Genomic DNA, 24,713 nt, shown 5'->3' with positions numbered 1-24,713 from the left:
AATATTTAAGCTTGAAGTAGCATGTTCAACACATATGTGACTGTTGGAATGCCAGTATTTAGAAAAGGTTACATTCAATGAGTGTTTATTGAAGGTTGTTTACAAAATACATGTACAAAGAGGTAGATGTCAGATTACACAGTATACTATATTTATGAAACGGCCCTTGACCGGTGAAGATGCTTAAATGCAATATGTATATACACACAATGTATACATTATACATACAGACAGTGAGTGCATAAGGAATGAAGTAATACATTTTCAACCTCGTCATGCAGTTGTCATATACACGGCAGAACTAGCCGATTATACTCAGAATGTTTTACAAATTGCAGCGCCATCTGGCGTTCTTTATTGTAAACGTCCTTTGGTGCTCACTGACGTTCTTTATTGTAAATGTCCTTTTGTGCTCACTGACGTTCTTTCATACACATTGTTCTTTCTTTTCTCATGACGTCTTTTCCTAACATTTGACTGTTAATATTGCATACTTTTGTCCTTTTTTTCAACTTTGTATTTTTTGACTGAAGGGCTACCCACAGACATACTCTTGCAAATGAAATTACAAAACCAAACCAGTCAGCCAGAAGCTTCAGTGCTATGACACCGAGTTCCCCGTGACTGGTGAGAGATGAAGCCTACATTCATACAGGAAATCACAAGCCTGTAAAACATCTTTGCTACTTCATGTCATACACCATGTGCAAGGTCAAATCCTACTGTTTATAAATGTGTATGACAGTAATGTTTATCACATGATTTAAATAATAACTTTAAAACTTTATTAAGTTCAATTTTAATAATTTTTAATAAAAATTTAAGCTAACACATGCATTCGTGTTAAGATTTGTTCATTGTTTGGTATGGTATAGGCTGGCTTCCGGCCGTCACAGTGTCATGTAGACTGGCTTCCGGCCGTCACAGTGTCATGTAGACTGGCTTCCGGCCGTCACAGTGTCATGTAGACTGGCTTCCGGCCGTCACAGTGTCTTGTAGGCTGGCTTCCGGCCGTCACAGTGTCATGTAGGCTGGCTTCCGGCCGTCACAGTGTCATATAGACTGGCTTCCGGCCGTCACAGTGTCATATAGACTGGCTTCTAGCCGTAACAGTGTCATGTAGGCTGGCTTCCGGCCGTCACAGTGTCATGTAGACTGGCTTCTGGCTGTGGATGGTATAAAACTGAAGGACACATGGAACCACATATAGCCTAAGTGATACTACCACAATGAATTTATGTTTCAATCTGACATTGTTAAACAACTAAAACAAATTGAAAATTGATAGAAAACATTTGTTTGAATGATATTATGTTAACTTGCGGTGTCAGGTGTCTTTCACTGCCACCATCCCTCCATCCCATGTCCCATCACTGCCACCATCCCTCCATCCAATGTCCCATCACTAACACCATCCTTCCATCCCATGTCCCATCACTGCCACCATCCCTCCATCCAATGTCCCATCACTGCCACCATCCAATGTCCCATCACTGCCACCATCCCTCCATCCCATGTCCCATCACTACCACCATCCCTTTATCCCATGTCCCATCACTGCCACCATCCCTCCATCCCATGTCTAATCACAACCACCATCCCTTCATCCCATGTCCCATCACAACCACCATCCCTTCATCCCATGTCCCATCACTGCCACCATCCCTCCATCCCATGTCTCATCACTGCAACCATCCCTCCATCCCATGTCCCATCACTGCCACCATCCCTTCATCCCATGTCTCATCACTGCCACCATCCCTTCATCCCATGTCCCATCACTGCAACCATCCCTCCATCCCATGTCCCATCACAACCACCATCCCTTCATCCCATGTCTCATCACTGCCACCATCCCTTCATCCCATGTCCCATCACTGCAACCATCCCTCCATCCCATGTCCCATCACTGCCACCATCCCTTCATCCCATGTCCCATCACTGCCACCATCCCTCCATCCCATGTCTCATCACTGCCACCATCCCATGTCCCATCCCATGTCCCATCACTGCCACCATCCCTCCATCCCATGTCCCATCACTGCCACCATCCCTCCATCCCATGTCCCATCACTGCCACCATCCCATGTCCCATCACTGCCACCATCCCTCCATCCCATGTCTCATCACTGCCACCATCCCATGTCCCATCACTGCCACCATCCCTTCATCCCATGTCCCATCACTGCCACCATCCCTTCATCCCATGTCCCATCACTGCCACCCCATCTCCATCCCATGTCCCATCACTGCCACCATCCTTTCATCCCATGTCCCATCACTGCAACCATCCCTCCATCCCATGTCCCATCACTGCAACCATCCCTCTATCCCATGTCCCATCACTGCCACCATCCCTCCATCCCATGTCCCATCACTGCCACCATCCCTCCATCCCATGTCCCATCACTGCCACCATCCCTCCATCCCATGTCTCATCACTGCCACCATCCCTCCATCCCATGTCCCATCACTAACACCATCCCTCCATCCCATGTCTCATCACTGCCACCATCCCTCCATCCCATGTCCCATCACTGCCACCATCCCTTCATCCCATGTCCCATCACTGCAACCATCCCTCCATCCCATGTCCCATCACTGCCACCATCCCTCCATCCCATGTCCCATCACTGCCACCATCCCTCCATCCCATGTCTCATCACTGCCACCATCCCTCCATCCCATGTCCCATCACTGCCACCATCCCTCCATCCCATGTCCCATCACTAACACCATCCCTTCATCCCATGTCCCATCACTGCCACCATCCCTCCATCCCATGTCCCATCACTGCCACCATCCCTTCATCCCATGTCCCATCACTGCCACCATCCCATGTCCCATCACTGCCACCATCCCTTCATCCCATGTCCCATCACTAACACCATCCCTCCATCCCATCTCCCATCACTACCACCATCCCTCCATCCCATGTCCCATCACTAACACCATCCCTCCATCCCATGTCCAATCACTGCCACCATCCCTTCATCCCATGTCCCATCACTGCCACCATCCCTCCATCCCATGTCCCATCACTGCCACCATCCCTCCATCCCATGTCCTATCACTGCCACCATCCTTTCATCCCATGTCCCATCACTGCCACCATCCCTCCATCCCATGTCCCATCACTGCCACCATCCCTTCATCCCATGTCCTATCACTGCCACCATCCCTTCATCCCATGTCCCATCACTGCCACCATCCCTCCATCCCATGTCCCATCACTGCCACCATCCCTCCATCCCATGTCCCATCACTGCCACCATCCCTTCATCCCATGTCCCATCACTGCCACCATCCCTGCATCCCATGTCCCATCACTAACACCATCCCTCCATCCCATGTCCCATCACTGCCACCATCCCTCCATCCCATGTCCCATCACTGCCACCATCCAATGTCCCATCACTGCCACCATCCCTCCATCCCATGTCCCATCACTAACACCATCCCTCCATCCCATGTCCAGTCACTGCCACCATCCCTTCATCCCATCACTAACACCATCCCTTCATCCCATGTCCCATCACTGCCACCATCCCATGTCCCATCACTGCCACCATTCCTCCATCCCATGTCCCATCACTGCAACCATCCCTCCATCCCATGTCCCATCACTGCAACCATCCCTCTATCCCATGTCCCATCACTGCCACCATCCCTCCATCCCATGTTAAGCAAGCAGATTCCACCCCCCCCCCCAACCACCAGATCCATCCCCATTTCCAAAATAAATTCCCTGTCCCCTGTCAGGATAACCTTTTACACATGGAAGTTCACCTAATCCATTTCAGATTCATAGCCATGAAATGATCTTGATGAACTGATTGATTACAATCCCGCTGAGCGACACCAAGTCAGTCAAGGGTTCAGGACAGATTAATACAAGCAGAAATTCAGGCAAAGATGAACTGAAGATTTCATCTGCCCTGTCACAGAATGAGCCTGGAGACAATCAATAGTCACTTGGCCTGTGCCTCTGCTGTACATGACCACTCGTACATCTCCAGCATCAAGTCACAAACAGTACACACACTCCAGCATCAAGTCACAAACAGTACACACACTCCAGCATCAAGTCACAAACAGTACACACACTCCAGCATCAAGTCACAAACAGTACACACACTCCAGCATCAAGTCACAAACAGTACACACGCTCCAGCATCAAGTCACAAACAGTACACACGCTCCAGCATCAAGTCACAAACAGCACACATGCTCCAGCATCAAGTCACAAACAGCACACACGCTCTAGCATCAAGTCACAAACAGTACACACGCTCCAGCATCAAGTCACAAACAGTACACACACTCCAGCATCAAGTCACAAACAGTACACACGCTCCAGCATCAAGTCACAAACAGTACACACACTCCAGCATCAAGTCACAAACAGCACACATGCTCCAGCATCAAGTCACAAACAGTACACACACCCCAGCATCAAGTCACAAACAGTACACACACTCCAGTATCAAGTCACAAACAGCACACACACTCCAGCATCAAGTCACAAACAGCACACACGCTCTAGCATCAAGTCACAAACAGTACACACACTCCAGCATCAAGTCACAAACAGTACACACACTCCAGCATCAAGTCACAAACAGCACACACACTCCAGCATCAAGTCACAAACAGCACACACGCTCTAGCATCAAGTCACAAACAGCACACACGCTCTAGCATCAAGTCACAAACAGTACACACACTCCAGCATCAAGTCACAAACAGCACACACACTCCAGCATCAAGTCACAAACAGCACACACACTCTAGCATCAAGTCACAAACAGCACACACGCTCCAGCATAGATGTTTTTTTGTCCGTCTGAAGATTAACTAGATCTGAATGTTCAGAAAAAAACTGGCCCTGAAGCTCACCTGCAATATGAAGAGGTAGTGATGATGATGTTAAACATCAGATCGGAATTCTGTGAGCCAATTTGAGACCATAACTGGGATATTTCATATCAAGTTTCAGCACCATAGGCCTTGAAGTTTCAAGGAAATGTGGATATGTGAAATGGACAATGGACAACCGGATGGACTAACGACAAACAACATAAGCTCACTTGACTTGAGTCAGATGAGCTAAATATATTTCCAGGAGAACATGAGATCCCAACAGGAAGAATATTTTCATATCTAGTATAGGTGAAGGGCTGTGTAGTCCTAGGTGGGGTCAAATTGACATGTTGGACTTTGACCCAAAACAAAGAAATATTGGCTCTAAAACTGATCTTATTTGTAAGTATCTCATATTGACTGACCTCAATAATTTATTGTATTTGTATGCATCACATATACCACTGCGGAGCTCCATAACTGATTGTATTTGTATGCATCACATATACCACAGAGGAGCTCCGTAACTGATTGTATTTGTATGCATCACATATACCACTGAGGAGCTCCGTAACTGATTGTATTTGTATGCATCACATATACCACTGTGGAGCTCCGTAACTGATTGTATTTGTATGCATCACATATACCACTGTGGAGCACCAAAACTGATTGTATTTGTATGAAGGAAACAACTTACTGTAATCCTTTATAGTGTTTCATGACAGATAATTTAGCCTCAGAGATGGGGTGATAACTGAATGCATTTTTACTACTGCAATAGTATCACAACAGTTGAAAAACATAGTGATACTTTTGTCCTAGAATTGTGAATGTGAATGCCAAGTACATACACCTGACAACAACATAGATTTCATTTCTTTTTTCTGCTTGATGAACCCTTACATGTCAGTTAACATTGTCAGGGTTAAGGAGATACCTCTAATTGTTTTCTAAATTAATTCTGAATGAACAAACAAGATGTATTGTGGATTATTACAAACTGACAATTTAATGAGGAACCTTATTTTGTTCATTTTATTTCTTGGCGTCATTTTCGTTAATGATGTTCTACCTTGTCATCTATTTATTACCATGGACAATTATGCTGCTTCTGGAGTTGGATGAATGATCCCTCTCCTACTCAGAGATACATTACAGCCTGCCCATGGTGACCATTACTCCTTGTGATGCAGGCCTACTTGTCATCAAGTGGTGAGTCGAGGAAGGCGACAATGGAGCTGCTGTTGTATTATTGCTGCCTCACTTGCTGCCAGTTGCCCTTACCAGCTCATTAACCAGGAAATTACACTTGAACTTATTGCGCAAGACCTCTCTAGCATACCTACAGCTCTTCCTTCTGGTGTCAATGCAACTGATGTTTCAACCAAGTTTCCAGCTCAAATTCCTCAGTATGAAACTATAATGTCTGGCAGACTGCCAAATGTGTACACACGAAATGCATGTTGGTGTGGGATGCCCACTGCTCCCCCCACAGTATACACACAGTATTCATACTGCTCCCCCCCCCCCCCCCCAGTGTACACACGGTATTCGTACTCCTCCCCCCCACAGTATACACACAGTATACGCAATGCTCCCCCCCCCCCCCCCACAGTATACACAGAGTTTTCCCACTGCTCCCCCCACAGTATACACAAGGTTTGCACACTGCTCCCCCCACAGTATACACAAGGTTTGCACACTGCTCCCCCACAGTATACACATGGTATTCACACTGCTTCCCCCACAGTATACACAAGGTTTGCACACTGCTCCCCCTACAGTATACACATGGTCTTCTCACTGCACCCCCCACAGTATACACATGGTATTCACACTGCTTCCCCCCCAGTATATACATTGTATTCACACTGCTTCCCCCATAGTATACACATGGTATTCACACTGCTTCCCCCCCAGTATATACATTGTATTCACACTGCTTCCCCCACAGTATACACATGGTATTCACACTGCTTCCCCCACAGTATACACATGGTATTCACACTGCTTCCCCCACAGTATACACATGGTATTCACATTGCTCCCCCCACAGTGTAAACATGGTATTAACACTACTTCCCCCACAGTATACACATGGTATTCGTACTGCTTCCTCCACAGTATACACACAGTATTCACACTGCACCCCCCAGAAGTATACACACAGTATTCTCACTGCACCCCCAACAGTATACACATGGTATTCACACTGCTTCCCCCATAGTGTAGACACAGTATACACATGGTATTCTCACTGCACCCCCAACAGTATACACATGGTATTCACACTGCTTCCCCCATAGTGTAGACACAGTATACACATGGTATTCACACTGCTTCCCCCATAGTGTAGACACAGTATACACATGGTATTAACACTGCTTCCCCCACAGTATACACATGGTATTCGTACTGCTTCCTCCACAGTATACACACAGTATTCACACTGCACCCCCCCAAAGTATACACACAGTATTCTCACTGCACCCCCAACAGTATACACATGGTATTCACACTGCTTCCCCCATAGTGTAGACAAAGTATACACATGGTATTCTCACTGCACCCCCAACAGTATACACATGGTATTCACACTGCTTCCCCCATAGTGTAGACACAGTATACACATGGTATTCACACTGCTTCCCCCATAGTGTAGACACAGTATACACATGGTATTAACACTGCTTCCCCCACAGTATACACATGGTATTAACACTGCTTCCCCCACAGTATACACACGGTATTCACACTGCACCCCCCCCACAGTATACACACGGTATTCTCACTGCACCCCCAACAGTATACACAAGGTTTTCACAATGCTCCCCTGACAGTATACTGACGGTATTCACACTGCTCCCCCCACAGTATACACACAGTATTCTCACTGCACCCCCCAGAGTATACACACGGTATTCACACTGCTCCCCCCACAGTATACACAAGGTATTCACACTGCTTCCCCCATAGTATACACATGGTATTCTCACTGCACCCCCCACAGTATACACATGGTATTCTCACTGCACCCCCCACAGTATACACACAGTATTCTCACTGCACCTCCCACAGTATACACACAGTATTCTCACTGCACCCCCCCACAGTATTCTCACTGCACCCCCCCACAGTATATACACGGTATTCACACTGCTTCCCCAACAGTATACACACGGTATTCACACTGCTTCCCCCAGTATACACATGGTATTCTCACTGCACCCCCCACAGTATACACAAGGTATTCACACTGTATTCACACTGCTTCCCCCACAGTATACACATGGTATTCTCACTGCTTCCCCCACAGTATACACACAGTATTCTCACTGCACCCCCCACAGTATACACACAGTATTCTCACTGCACCCCCCACAGTATACACACAGTATTCTCACTGCACCCCCCACAGTATACACACAGTATTCTCACTGCACCCCCCACAGTATATACACGGTATTCACACTGCTTCCCCAACAGTATACACACGGTATTCACACTGCTTCCCCCAGTATACACATGGTATTCACACTGCTTCTCCCACAGTATACACAAGGTATTCACACTGTATTCACACTGCTTCCCCCACAGTATACACATAGTATACCCCACAATATACACATGGTATTCACACTGTATTCACATTGTTTCCCCCACAGTATACACATAGTATACCCCACAGTATACACATGGTATTCACACTGCTCCCCCCCCCCCCCCCCCCCCCCCACAGTATACACACGGTATTCACACTGCTTCCCCCACAGTATACACATGGTATTCTCATTTTATTCACACTGCTTCCCCCACAGTATACACACGGTATTCACACTGCTTCCCCACAGTATACACATGGTATTCTCACTGCACCCCCCCCACAGTGTACACATGGTATTCGTACTGCTTCCTCCACAGTATACAGATACAGTAAAGACGTAAAGTAAAGTATGCTAGATATATCTTGGACGACAACTTTACTCTTTTATGATGTGACATTTCGGAATAGATCCTTATATCGTGGTCAAGAAAGAGTTCACCTTTAAGTGCCACCTTCATAAGAATTCAACACTCCAGACCTTTTGGTTTCTCAATGAGAAGATTCATCGAGTTTGCATTACAAATTTTGACAAACTGTTTTTCTTTTTTTCTTTTGTTATTGGCATGAATAAAACTGAATCCCAAAGTGTTGCTAAACATCTTTTCAATATTTAGCATCTGAGACCTTTGAGTTTGTTTAGAAGATGATTCCTAAATATACTGAACAAAAAAAGTTCCTGTGACATTGAATACAATTTAATTCAAAGTTATGTTCTTTACCAAATCTGAAACAATTTCGGTTTGCAACAGATGAAAGACTCCTGTAAGTGTTCAAATGGTTTAATTTGCCTTACTGACTTCAGAAAATACATGATTTCATAAAAAAACATGAACATGCCAAAATGTCAATTTACAATTCAATAGCGTGTGTCCACCTCTGGTTGCGATGCAAGCAACACATCTTCGTCTCATAGAATGGACCAGGCGTCGCACAAAGTCCTGTGGGATATCTGTCCATATCTGCTGGAGCATGTTTCGAAGTTCCTGGAGTGTCTGTGGAACATATGGTTGACGTCGAAGGCGCCAATCCATCTCATCCCACATGTACTCGATTGGTGAGAGATCAAAGGAGCAGGCCGGCCATGGGATGACATTCACGTTGTTTTGTTGAAGAGAATCCTGAACAAGTCGAGCAATATGAGGCCGGGCGTTGTCATGTTGAAAGGTAATGCCTGGGCCATGACAACGCAAAAACGGTAGAACAACAGGGCCGATGATCTCATCGCGGAAGCGCTGTCCATTGAGATTTCCCTCCACCACTATCAAACGGGTCCTCTGTCTTGCTGTAATCCCACCCCATACCATAACGCTGCCGCCTCCGAACCGATCTTCTTCCATGACACAGTGACTGATGTAACGTTCACCTCGACGTCTGTTCACTCGAATCCGTCCACTGCTGTGGCTGAGGTGAAAACGAGACTCTTCAGTGAATAGAACTGGTCCCCACTGCATGGCCGTCCAGCGTAGACGCTGTCTGCACCACTGTAGACGTGCTTGACGGTGGTTTCCTGTCAAAATGGGACGTCTGGCGGGTCTTCCGGTGACAATCCCTGCACATCTGATGCGGCAAGTAAGGTTTGTGAAGATATTTATTGAAGGCCAGGGATGCTTCTTGCAGTCACTGTTGCTGACTGGAATCGATTTTGTAGGTGTGTTGTTCGAATCCAGTTGTCTTTTTGATTATTGGTTACGCATGGCCTGCCACCCCGAGGATGGTCTCTGACTGCATTCATCTGTTGCCAACGTTGCCAGAAACACCATATGGTGTTTCTGTGGACGTTAAATTGTCTTGAAACATCACGTTGACTCGATCCTGCTTCAAGCATACCAATGGCTCGCAAGCGCTCATTTTCGGACAGGCGTGGCATTTCATGATGTTGAACAATTGCTGAGTGGTTGTTGTCAGTACAATGTATATGGAATCCCTTTAACGCACGTTTTTATACACATTCTTGGGTAATGAAAAGCATGGGGCTTTTTTTGCATGGAATGCATGTTTTTCTGTAGTTTTTCAGTTGCGTTTTTGGGACTTGATTCCATACATGTACTACAATATTGAAAACCAAACTTCACTTGTTTGAAAAATACACTAAAATATTGGTGTCACAGGAACTGTTGTTGTTGAGTATATGTTTACAACAAGATTAATAAATAAACTAAGCGGCAAAAGAAATAAAGGTTGGCAATTTGTAATTTTCCTAAAAAACAGCGATAACTAGTGGAAAGTGGGTATTGGGAATATGACTGCCCAGGAACATGTACCCAAAAACACCTCACCCGAACGCGCCACCTTTGACGGCGCTCTTGCGGTGACAAAAAAAATGGTGAAACAGGTTCCCCGCCTATGGCATAAACTGCACGTGCATGTTAGCTGTATAAATGTGTTCGTCTGCAGGGTATAACCACACGTGCTGAAAGGACACAAAAGAAATGCCACGACTGTCACAGGAGCAGAGAGAGAGAGCCATCGGTATGGCCGAAATGGGGGCAACACAGGTCCAAATTGCCAGAAGGTTTGGCTGTACACCATTGACAGTAGCCAGGCTGATTCAACGGTACAGGCAGACAGGGAGGAGACAGGACAGGCCTAGAACCAGACGACCCCGAGTGACAACACCACTGGAAGACGGTCAGATACGGCTCCTTCACCTGCGAAACAGATTCATAAGGGCGACAGCGACGGCAGCATTAGCGTTGGGACATCCCATTAGCCAACATACAGTACTACTATGACTTCATGCTGCTGGAATCTGAGTGTATCGTCCTTTCCGAGGAATGGTACTGACTGCTCAACATCGACGCCTGAGACTGCGATGGGCGAGGCAGTTTCGACGCTGGCAAGTGAGAAATTGGCGTCGAGTGCTGTTTACTGATGAAAGTCTGTTTAACTTGTTTTGAAATGACGGCAGAGAACGAGTTTATCAACGCAGAGGGGAACATTTGGCTCCGGCGTGTATTTGAGAGGTCCATCCATTCGGCGGGGGAGGTGTCATGGTGTGGGGCGGTATTTGTGGAGATCAGAAGACTGATTTGGTGATTATACAGGGAAACCTGAATGCTGTGCAGTACAGAGACCAAGTGTTGCAGCCAGTTGTGCTTCGGTTCTTACAAAAGCAACAGCAGGGGACATTGTTTCAACACCGCAATGCCAGGCCCCATACTGCAAGACTGACTCGAAACTTTCTAAACCAGCAGAACGTTGACGTTTTGCCCTGGCCTGCCCACTCACCCGATATGAATCCTATTGAACATCTGTGGGATCATCTTGACAGACAGATTAGAGCACGCCATCAGCCTCCCGTCAACAGACAAGAATTGCAGCAGGCCCTGAGAGACGAGTGTCAACGGATTCCAGTCCACATCATCAGGAGACTGACGTCACCGATGAGTGGCGTGTCACAGCATGCATTGAGGCAGCTGGAGGTCATACACACTATTGAAGGCAACTGTGTCGACAATAAACTTGTAGTGTGTCCGACAATTTTTTGGTGACATTTCTGACAACTTTTGAAAATGAAATTCCTTACCCCACCATTGTTTACCTTGAGCTTACATTACCTGAGAGAGCACAATTTCATTCAAACTGTGGCTGATCAATCATTTGTTACCCCTCCCTAGATTATATTATAATTTACAACAAAACCTCTTCTTGTTATTTTTTTATCGATCATGGAACTCAACCTATACTTTCTTTTGCTGCCAAGTTTATTTTTGTTTACAACAGTAATATTTGTAATGTTATTGTGAACAAATCCCAGATTCAGGCTCACCCCTTATAAGCTAAGAAAGGAAATAGAAAAGAATGTGGCATCAATACTCCATTATCACGTAATATCTTTGTGCATATATCTTAAATTGTATTTAATATTATTATTGCTGTTTGTTTGAAACATGTGCTTCATTGGCTGTAATACCTTTATTTTAAAACAAGAACTTGGGTTTTCTGACCTTTTCTGCAAACTGATTACACCCAAACTGAACCCAATACCTGAAGAAGTGGTCTACACACATCATACTGAAGTTTTCCATAGCAAGAATTTGTGAAGAGGTCATGAAAGTTCCAAAAATATTTTAAAATGCTGTTAATAATGAAAACTATTAAACATACTTCCAGCATGAACAAAAATACTAATGAGACAGGATTCAAAGCAAACATACTATTACATAAGATCTCATTATTTACTTTGAACTTTTGAAAATATTTTGGGAGATTCATACATTAAACTAGCGGTAAACATTGGTTTAGCCTTTAATTTCTGAGTCTAAAACAATAACATGGTGTGTTTTCATCAGCTGACAGAAAGCCGAATGTTGACTCCGTGGGAACAGCAACAGTGCACCAGTCCTTGAAGCTACGTGTGCCAGCCATGCAGGACTAATGGGAAGACATCAGCACCAATATTAGATACACGTTATGTGAAACAGGAAAGCCTGCATGTAAAGGTTAAACGCAGCTGCCACTCACTCTTCTTGAACATCTATTCAAGGTCAGTAGTTTTGCCATTTCAATCTTCATAAAAAATGTCCGGTTGATCTTGTATTTCACACCAGTGTTTGGCTCTACAAGGACCATCTTGACAATCCTTCACAGCTTAAATGGTTTGAAAATGTCTGTTGTATATACCCCTGCACTTCTAGCCTGTCCATATTGATTCTCTGTCCTGCATGAGCTGGTACTACCTCAGGTCACACACATCTTGTATTTCTACTGGGCCTACCATGAATGGTACTTTTCAATTCCAAATCTTTGTGTTTTGAAACTTTTAGAATTTTCATCAACAAAGATATATGTACATGGTATGTCACCAGTGTATCCAGGCCATACTTTCACTCAGGAGGTAATCTCCACACAGAGATGTGCCATGATGTACTGACTTGTGGGTGTAGCATGCACTGTGAGAGACTGAATATACACAGGAACATCACTTGTAGTGGTCTGTTTTGGGTAACAGGTATGTCTATATGTTATATCTTATTTACCAAAACATCAACAATAGATCAGTTGGGGAAATAAAGAGAATATTTGTGTGTAAGAATCCTGGATGCTTTATGCCATTGATAGTTCCTTGCATACAGTTTAGTACTGAGCTGCAACAACAACAGACAAGGAATTAGGGTTGTGTGTAATGATTAGTGCCCTGCAAGTTTACATGTATCTCGGAGGCAGTTATTAGGAGAGGATGCTCATGACGCCAACTATTTAATGTGCAATCAGAATCCTTGACAGTTTGCCAAACTGAATATAAATATCGATCATTACAATACAGTTACATTTATTTCTGTGCAATGTAAATAATGAGTTTATCATGCCAGTAGCTGAGTGGTATTTTCTGTTTGTGATGCAATGTGATTATTACAGATGGCCAAAAGTAGCTGTATCAAATTGAAAATAGAATGGTCCAAAACAAGTACAATTTAACGTAACCAGTACCAGAACCATTTACCCCCATACAACCACACTGTTGTCTGATCATTCAACTGTGAAATGCATTAAGAATTAGAATTTCTAAACCATGACTACAAAAATGCTTGAATTGCACATGAACTGGGAGTATAACAAGGTATGGTGGTACCATCAAGTATTCATATTGACAAAAATATCAGAACCAGCTGATAGGTATGATATGAATGGAAGCAACCCACACCTATGCAGTACCGGCCTTGTGTTGCCGTTACTGATGCAGCAGTACAGATAGGTCAGACATCAGACAAGCCAAAAGTGGGTAGACCACATGTCACAATGCCCAATGATGACCAGTATCTGCTTACACTGTAATCACTTCCTGACAGGGACATCATCAGAAGCAAATGCAGAACATCAAACTATAAAATACTCCTCGGACTTGGCAGTGGGTCCTAGGTGTTCAACAATCAGGAACCAGGAGACTGTAGGCAGTGGGTCCTAGGTGGCCACACAATCAGGAACCAGGAGACTGGGCAGTGGGTCCTAGGTGGCCAACAATCAGGAACCAGGAGACTGGGCAGTGGGTCCTAGGTGGCCAACAATCAGGAACCAGCAGGCTGTGGGCAGTGGGTCATAGATGGCCAACAATCAGGAACCAGCAGGCTGTGGGCAGTGGGTCCTAGGTGGCCAACAATCAGGAACCAGGAGACTGTGGGCAGTGGGTCCTAGGTGGCCAACAATCAGGAACCAGCAGGCTGTGGGCAGTGGGTCCTAGGTGGCCAACAATCAGGAACCAGGAGACTGGGCAGTGGGTCCTAGGTGGCCAACAATCAGGAACCAGGAGACTGTGGGCAGTGGGTCCTAGGTGGCCAACAATCAGGAACCAGGAGACTGGGCAGTGGGTCCTAGGTGGCCAACAATCAGGAACCAGCAGGCTGTGGGGAATGGGTCCTAGGTGGCCAACAATCAGGAACCAGGAGACTGTGGGCAGTGGGTCCTAGGTGGCCAACAATCAGGAACCAGCAGGCTGTGGGCAGTGGGTCCTAGGTGGCCAACAATCAGGAACCAGGAGACTGGGCAGTGGGTCCTAGGTGGCCAACAATCAGGAACCAGGAGACTTGGCAGTGGGTCCTAGGTGGCCAACAATCAGGTACCAGGAGACTGGGCAGTGGGTCCTAGGTGGCCAACAATCAGGTACCAGGAGACTGGGCAGTGGGTCCTAGGTGGCCAACAATCAGGAACCAGCAGGCTGTGGGCAGTGGGTCCTAGGTGGCCAACAATCAGGAACCAGGAGACTGTAGACAGTGGGTCCTAGGTGGCCAACAATCAGGAACCAGGAGACTGTGGGCAGTGGGTTGTAGGTGCTCAACAATCATGAACCAGCAGGCTGTGGGCAGTGGGTTGTAGGTGCTCAACAATCATGAACCAGCAGGCTGTGGGCAGTGGGTTGTAGGTGCTCAACAATCATGAACCAGCAGGCTGTGGGCAGTGGGTCCTAGGTGCTCAACAATCAGGAACCAGCAAGCTGTGGGCAGTGGGTCCTAGGTGGCCAACAAACAGGAACCAGCAGGCTGTGGGCAGTGGGTCCTTGGTGGCCAACAATCAGGAACCAGCAGGCTGTGGGCAGTGGGTTGTAGGTGCTCAACAATCAGGAACCAGGAGACTGTGGGCAGTGGGTTGTAGGTGCTCAACAATCATAAACCAGCAGGCTGTGGGCAGTGGGTTGTAGGTGCTCAACAATCATGAACCAGCAGGCTGTGGGCAGTGGGTTGTAGGTGCTCAACAATCATGAACCAGCAGGCTGTGGGCAGTGGGTCCTAGGTGCTCAACAATCAGGAACCAGCAAGCTGTGGGCAGTGGGTCCTAGGTGGCCAACAATAAGGAACCAGGAGACTGGACAGTGGGTCCTAGGTGGCCAACAAACAGGAACCAGCAGGCTGTGGGCAGTGGGTCCTTGGTGGCCAACAATCAGGAACCAGCAGGCTGTGGGCAGTGGGTTGTAGGTGCTCAACAATCAGGAACCAGGAGACTGTGGGCAGTGGGTCCTAGGTGGCCAACAATCAGGAACCAGCAGGCTGTGGGCAGTGGGTTGTAGGAGCTCAACAATCAGGAACCAGCAGGCTGTTGGCAGTGGGTCCTAGGTGCTCAACAATCAGGAACCAGGAGACTGTGGGCAGTGGGTTGTAGGTGCTCAACAATCAGGAACCAGGAGACTGTGGGCAGTGGGTATCACTGCCTACACACCATATGTCCTTACATCCATTTGTTTAAGACAAAGGGTACATAATTCCAGCATGATAATGCCAGACCTCACACTGGAACCAACAATATCCACATGTTACTTTGGTATGGACTGGATAAGCTTGTTCATCACAGCAGAAGCTGCATCAGGCTCTCAATGAGAAATGACAACCCACATGAGACCAAGGGTCAACCTCCAGGGTCAGGATCGTCAGATTGTGCGACAGCATCTTCAAGATCACTTTGTTACTGCCGCGGAAACTGCCCGACAGACCAGGAAGACACACCAGTGACACATTAGTGCGGACACCGTGCGTTGACATTTGATGAGCAGACACCTCCACTGTCACAAGCCACACCGAGGACCCATTCTGACACCACGTCATCACCGGGACCGTCTTCAGTGGGCAACACAGCACCAGCATTGGCGCTACCAGCAGTGGAGAAGAGTCCTCTTCTCAGACGAGAGCCGTTACTGTATCTCAACAGCAGATAAAAGAGAGAGAGTCTGGCGACCATGTGGGGGAACGTTATTCGGGTGCTTGTGTTGAGAGAGACTCATAGGGGGGTCTGAGCATCATGGTGTGGGGTGGAATTGGTCTTGCACAGAGGGTCGGCCCTGTGGTCTTCCAGAACATCAAACTATCAAATACTCCTCGGAAAGGAAAGGAAAGGAAAGCGAGAACAGAAAGAAAACGACTTACAAAAACATACAGAAGTATTGCAAATCAATCTAGATACCTCAAAAGGATATAGAAATAAAAAATGAAATGCTAAAGAAACTTTAAAGAGGTAAACACTGAACTGGAAAGATTAAATAACATAAAAATAGAAGGAATAATCATGTGATCTCGGGCAGAATGAAGAGAAATGGGCAAAAAAACAACAGAATACTTCTTATCCTTAGAAAAAAGGAACTGAATAAGGCTATAAATAAGCTAGAAACAAAGAATGGACATACCATAACTGAAACAAACGATATCATCAACGAAGTTATTACTAACAGTTGCACACTAAACAGACCGAGAGAAGAGTAGACCTAGATGATATGTTTAAAGACCTTAATATTCTAAAACTAAGCACACCACAACATTCCCAGGATTGTTATTACTTATAGACTTTGAAAAGACGTTCGATTCAGTAGATTGAATTTTCATCCAAAAAGCTAGGACTTTATTTTTAACTTTGGACCTTCAGTTAAGCACTGAATAACAACCTTCTATCACAATATCTAATGTTTTAGTTAATGGTTTTGCTTCAGGCAAACTTAAAAAAGGCAAAGGCAAACTTAAAACTAGAAAAAATCATCATGAACTCTTGGTTAGCACGTGACCTGACCCCATTAGGTAGAATTACTGTACTAAAAAGTCTTATTTTACGTAAACTAACCCATCTTTTCTCAACCCTACCTAATCCAAGTGAAAGATTTATAGAAGAACTGGAAACGCTGTGTTTTCATTTTATGTGGAAAAATAAACCAGACAAAATCAGTAGAAATATTATAATAAAACCTTAAGAGGGAGGTATAAGAGTGCCCGATATTGAAAATACAGTCAATGCCCAAAAGATATCTTGGATTAAACATTTGTTCCATTCACATCCACACTCTAAACTTACCACTCTTTTGATTAATATATATACTGAACAACAAAAGTTCCTGTGACACTGAATAAGATTTAATGCAAAGTTGTGTCTGTGGAACACGTGGTTGACGTCGAAGGCGCCGATCCATCTCATCCCACATGCGCTCGATTGGTGAGAGATCAGGGGAGCGAGCCGGCCAGGGGATGACATTCACATTGTCTGTTGAAGAGAATCCTGAACAAGTAGAGCAATATGAGGCCGGGCGTTGTCATGTTGAAAGGTAATGCCTGGGCCATGACAACGCAAAAGCGGTAGAACAACAGGGCCGATGATCTCGTCGCGGTAGCACTGTCCATTGAGATTTCCCTCTACCACTATCAAACGGGTCCTCCGTCTTGCTGTAATCCCATCCCATACCATAACGCTGCCGCCCGGAACCGATCTTCTTCCATGACACAATGATTGACGTAACATTCACCTCGACGTTGATACACTCGAATCCGTCCGCTGCTGTGGCGGAGGTGAAAACGAGACTCTTCAGTGAATAGAACTCGTCCCCACTGCATGGCTGTCCAGCGTAGAAGCTGTCTGCGCCACTGTAGATGTGCTTGACGGTGGTTTCCTGTCAAAATGGGACGTCTGGCGGATCTTCTGGCGACAATCCCTACACATCTGAGGCGACGACGTACGGTTTGTGAAGATATTCGTCGAAGGCCAGGGATGCTTTTTGCCACTGTTGCTGGCTGGAATCGATTTTGTAGGTGTGTTGTTCGAATCTGGTGTCTTTTTGATTATTGGTTACGCGTGGCCTGCCACTCCGAGGATGGTCTCTGACTGCATTCATCTGTTGCCAACGCTGCTATAAACACCAAATTGTGTTTCTGTGGACGTTAAATTGTCTTGCAACATCACGTTGACTCGATCCTGCTTCAAGCATACCAATGGCTCACAGACACACATTTTCGGACAGGCGTGGTATTTCGTGATGTTGAATAATTGCGTAATTTTGTTGTTTTTCTGAGTGGTTGTTGTCAGCACGATGCTATAGAATGCATATGGAATCCTGTTAACGCACATGTTTTTATACCGATTCTTGGGTAGTGAAATGCATGGGGCTTGCATAAAAGTCAACTTTTGCATGGAATGCTTGCTTTTCTGTAGCAGTTGCAGTTTTTTTACTTGATTCCACACATGTACTACAATATTGAAAACCGAACTTTACCGAAATATACTAAAATATTGGTGTCACAGGAACTTTTGTTGTTGAGTATATATTCCCAACACAAGTTGAATTTCTGCACAAAAATGCCAATTCTACATTTCGGAAAAGGTTATTAATGATAGAACCAATGCATTCTTGGAAAGATGTTCTGTGCGCATGGGGAAGCTTAATAGAAAAAAAAGGGAAATTCCATCAAAGAGGAAAAAGATATATTATCACAACCTTTTAAATATGGCAAAATACGAATATAAATTCAGGAACACTCCGGTATATTATAAACATTACTCGGGGAAAAGGTATTAATCTTGTAAATGATTTGATAGACGAGAGTGGAAATTTTCTAGATCTTAGATCAAAGACAAGTAACATCTGCCCTTAATACCATATTTCCTTGGAAACTTAGTGGAGGGGGGGGGGGGGGGGGGAGATATAGAATATATTACATAAGGTTTCCAACAAAATGCTATCCCAATACTACATTCAGAGATAGGAACTAGATCTTGGCCTTAACATGACGGAAAAAGATTGGCAAATGATTAATCATAGCCCCCACAGATATAATGTGTCCTCAAAACAAAAATGGTTCCAATACAGTACTATTCATAGAATTATACCAACAAACGAGTTACTGTTCAAAATGTGATATAAAGAATAATTTCTTTGCAATTTTTGCAAATGAGTAAAACAAACCTTAATGCACATGTTCTTTGAGTGTGAAATTGTAAAACATGTCTGGAACAACCTTGCAAAATGGGTCAAAGACAAAGCTGAAACAGAAGTAGAATTTTCAAAATTGACAATTTTATTAGGATATCAACAAAAACGAAATGATGTATCAAATCATGTTATAACTGTAACAAAGCAAAACATATTCAAATCAAACATTTCCGACTCCATTCCAAATTTCCAACACATCAAACAAGAAATAACCAATTCATATTACATCGACAGAAATATATCATATTCACAATGTAAATACACACAGTTCATGAAATTTTGGTCACTTTGTCACCACCAATTCGTGTAAACCCACGAACTTGCACAATCCAACGAAGATGTCTTAGCATCCTGACACTGGAATAGTTTTATTTGTTATTATCCATCGATATACACTGAAACTTGTATGTATTTAAGATTGCATGTGAACTATATTCTGTAAACTTACTGGTTGTGTACTCCAAACAGAAATAAAATCATAAAATTGTTTTTTGTAAATCAACAGAATCAATCTCAAAGTCCTATACACCTTTAAATTAATCAATTCTAATTGTTTTAGATGTATGTTTATTTTGAAATGAAAGGTTGTATTTCTGTCAAACATTTTTTCATTCAACATATTTAACCTGTCCTTGGCAAGCACTATGGCTAGGACGGGTACTCAAGTACCAATAACGGGTCAGGTACAACAGGTCAGGTACAAAGGGACTCTGTTTCAAGGACTCAACTAACCTAGGAAGTTAGATAACTCTAAATAAAATTTGTGAACAAGAACAGATAAGTTTTGTTAGCTATACACCTGGCCATGGCAGACCAACAAAATAGAAGAAAAATATTCCAGCACTGTGTGGTCACACTTTTCCCTTGAAACGGCTACAAAGAAACTACCAAGATACACAGCATGTTCATCCAACCTAGTGCACAAAGAAACATTTTAGTATTCAGCACAAATCGACCTCAACTCTCGGTCAAAATAAAACATGGTTTTGGTACAGAAAACAGAAACTATTGGACAGGAAATCCTCCTAAGTTTCAACCAGCAGAGCAATGCATATATAACGTAGGATTTACAAATGTATGGATAAGAACTTCTTTATTTTACTCTTTTGCCAACGTTTCAGTATAGATCCTTATACTGTTGTCAAGATAAGGCTGAATGATAAACTTGGTGCAGAATATATATTGTAGGTGGAGGATTAACAATGGAGGATTAACAATAGAGGTTTAACAGTAGCAACAATTGCATTCATGAGAGAGATTAACATGAGTAGGTTAAGTAATGATAACAGAAGGATAATACTGGAACAAATACGATGGACAGAGAACACATAAGGAGGAAGCCAATAAAACAGGATTAAGTATATTAAGGCTGGGTGATTATTGCTTAATGAGTTCAAAGTAGGTGGATGGGATGAAATGGCCTTGGTCTGTTGACTAATGGCTTGTGGAGGCCAATGTGGACAGTGTTTCTGTTTCTTTAAGTGAAAGTCATGAAGATTGTTGGAGAGGGTGTGGACATTGTCCCAGTTCATGTTGTGATTGGGGCTGGTGCTGATATGGTCTGAGTAGCTGATTTAATTACTGTCTGATTTGATGGTGGAAGTTTTATGCTCTTGGTTTCTGGTTTTGATGGGGCAGGATGTATCACCTTCATAGGATTGGCTAAACTCAATCCAAATTACATGATGCTATGTCTGAAAACCATTCATACCTATTGGATAAAATAATAGATATGTTATTTCATAAGATGAATTAAAAACCCATCCATATTCATGCTGTAAGCATAAATAATAATAAAGATTGTGGAAGTAACAAACATTATCTTTGGGCTAGATTGTGGAAGGCTGGAGGTGTCTGGCTGTAAACTATTCTCCTGCATCTCAGTTTCTCATACTAGTAAATATAACAGTATGCCTCTTAAAGATAACTGTCATCCAGACCAAATTGTCACATATTGTCAAACTTACCACTGAGGTTAGATAACAGAAATTGAAATTTGTTTCACGTTGTCTTTGAGATGATATTGTCATTCTTCAGATTCTTATACAGTATAAGAAAAGAGAAGTTATTAGGATAGTTTTAACATTTGCTAAATTAAGTTTGATACTTGTCAGAAACAGGTACTCTAGTGTTCTACCCGTCAGCCCCAGCAAGCAAGAGGCAGATTATCAACCTTGTTTACATTTTCACACTTTCGTAAGTTTATACACATATTTTTCACAATACATGAATTAAAAAGAACGGATTATTTATAATCATTTTATTGAAGGTCTGTAATGATATTTCTTTCAACTTCTTTGTTAACAGCTGTTGCTACTTAATGGTTGTGAGAAGAGATCAATGAAATGTTAGCATAATATTATACAATGTAAAGTATAGACTTTTCTGAATGTCAATGATATTAAGTTATTACATTGGTGTTTTCATAGTCGCCATGTTACAGATTCAAGGTCAAGTCATACTATTGTGCTTCCAGCAAATACTGCCTGCTTCAAGCCGAGACCTATAACAAGGCCAATATGAAATTATACACCCACTTAATGACATTTATCAATTGACTACCTAAACTATATGTTTCCAAGTAGAAATTGACTATCTAAACTGTGTGTTTCCAAGAAAACTGGATTCACAGTCTAACGAAGTGTGATGGCAGCATTCTATTGCCTTGTTATGATATTGCAGTGTCGGGAATGCAAACACACGCAAAAGTCGTACTGGCTTGGCACAGCAGCTGGTCATAACAGGCACAGGTATTTGAAACATGGAACTGTTTCTTGCATGATTTTGAACATGAAAACCTTTGATGGTAGCTGTCTCAAGAATCGGCACACACTTCAAAATGTCATGTAAGTTAATATCCCTAAAGAAGTCAGTAAGTACATCATGGACCAGTATAGGATGTTCCACAGTGTGTGGCAGAACATCTCGGCATGACTTGTCATTGATAATATACTGGATAGATATACCATGGATAAATATTTGAAAAAACGCATGTGCATTTCAATTTGCACAGAACTCGAGTTCATCGGGTTACCATGGCCGTTGTGGTGATGCGTTTGGGTGATCGGTTTTTATTGTCATCCGCCTTTGTTTTTTTATCATCAAATTTTATTTAAATTTTAGAAACTGACAAAAATTACCCAGATATTTAAATGACAACTTTTCATGCAATGTTACGTGGGGTGATGTTTCTTTTGCAGTTCAGTATACATGTATTACAAAATATAAGTGTTGAGAGTTCTCCTTTGTTTTACACAGACAAGCAGTATAGTCACTACAGACACTGTTCCTACTGTTCCGTGCAAATTGAAATGCACATGCGTTCCCCCATTTCTTGCCCTATACAAATCTACCCAGATCGGATAACATTCATTTGTTATTGAATTGCTACCACATGCCAAGATTGACAAGAAATCAGCGACACCAAGCCCTTGGACGATTGCAAGCTGGACAAATGGCCCGGCAAGTAGCCAATGCATTTCAAGTCCAGGGTCCAGGCTCCAGGCTCCAGGCTCCAGGCTCCAGGCTCCAGGCTCCAGCAACGGTACCAGACCACAACACTACAGATGACCAAATACGTAATGAAAGACCAAGGGTCACCACCCGACGTCAGGATTGTCAGATTCTGCGACTGCATCTTCAAGATCGCTTTGTTACTGCAGCGGAAACTGCCCGACAGACCATCTGGACATACCAGAGACACATTAGTGCGGACACCGTGCGTCGACGATTGACGAGCAGACACCTCCACTGTCACAGGCCACACCGAGGACCCATTCTGACACCACGTCATCTTCTCAGACAAGTGCCATTACTGTATCTCAACAGCAGATAAAAGAGAGAGTCTGGCGAAGCCGTGGGGAACGTTATTCGGATGCTTGTGTTGTTGAGAGAGACTCGTGGGGTGGTCTGAGCATCATGGTGTGGGGTGGAATCTGTCTTGCACAGAGGGTTGGCACTGTGGTCTTCCAGAACATAGGTCCAGGGAGGTGCAATGGTGTCACAGCAGCTCGGTACATCAATCAAGTCTTGAGACCACACACCATACCTCATTTGGCACGTCGCTGCAACCAGGAGTTTCAGCATGATAACGCCCACACTGCGAGAGCAACAAGAGACTTCCTCCAGCAGAATGGCATCAGAACCATGCAGTGGCTTGCCCACAGTCCCCGATTTAAATCCCACTGAGCACCTGTGAGACGAGATAAAAAGACGGCTGAACGACGTCCAACCAAGGACGACAACTGCAGCTGAACTGCGTCAGGCGTTCCTCGGAGTGTGGGCTCAAGTGCCTATGGCCTTCATCAACCGCCTCATCCATTCCATGTATCGATGTTGCACGGCAGTCATCAATGCACATGGCGGACACCTGAGATACTGACTTGTGATGCCATTTTCATAGAGACTGGTGTTGTGTTTCACTTTTAGAACATTTGAGACTTTAATTTCAATCTTGATGATCAGTTTTGCCAAGTTTCATCTTTTTAATATGTCTCAAAGTGTTTACAGTGTTTGGACAAATAAGGTTTCTCATATATCTATCCATGGTGATGTTTCTTTTGCGGTTCAGTATATATAAGAGGCTACATTTCCATGACGGACAATCTTTTTGGCAAACCAACCCTTATTTACAATTAAACAGGAAGAAACCATTCCACATATTTATCCTTAAAATAACACTATATTATACTCACAAAAGCCTTTCTCCTAGACAGGTCTCACGAAGTGAAAGATCAACTGTGTCTTTAAACTTCTATGACATGGCGTTATATAATAAAGTCAGAGACAAGATGCATGCTTTTCACATGTCAAAATGGTGTGTTTGGGCGACCCGTTCCAGTATTAAGGTTGACATCTACCCCTACCAAAATACACCCCCAAAGTAATGATAAAAGAGCACATGATGTGACAGTCCTTGTTCACTTCTTTTCCCATGCCTTTGATAGTTTTTGATGATTCCTTGCATCCACTTCCTCGAAAAAATTCTATATCTTAAATGTCTTGCATGTGCAAGGTGTTGTTGATTACCATGTCGACAGGCTACCAGAGTGACTTTCTAGTAATAATCGCCTTCCT

The 24,713-nt window shown here is 44.0% G+C and overlaps 1 protein-coding gene and 1 long non-coding RNA gene across 2 annotated transcripts in view; one reads left to right on the top strand and one right to left on the bottom strand.

The window, feature by feature from the left end:
• On the bottom strand, positions 1-24,436 carry LOC124139817. The gene is made up of 3 exons (XR_006861817.2): positions 24,332-24,436; positions 19,611-19,687; positions 1-1,166 (listed from the first exon to the last, which is right to left on the bottom strand). It is a non-coding gene; the product is annotated as an uncharacterized LOC124139817 (long non-coding RNA).
• Positions 12,697-24,713, top strand: part of LOC124139815 (serine/threonine-protein phosphatase with EF-hands 2-like) — a 101,516-nt gene continuing 89,499 nt past the window's right edge. Inside the window, exon 1 of the mRNA XM_048387650.1 lies at positions 12,697-12,956. The gene's annotated coding sequence lies outside the window, so the exon portion shown is untranslated. The remainder of the gene's footprint in view (positions 12,957-24,713) is intronic.

Source organism: Haliotis rufescens, unplaced genomic scaffold (assembly GCF_023055435.1).
Source record: "Haliotis rufescens isolate VD_foot unplaced genomic scaffold, xgHalRufe1.0.p SCAF_7, whole genome shotgun sequence".
NCBI lineage: Eukaryota > Metazoa > Mollusca > Gastropoda > Lepetellida > Haliotidae > Haliotis > Haliotis rufescens.
Note: the sequence above shows the minus strand (reverse complement) of the source record. Positions and strands in the feature narration are given on the sequence as shown.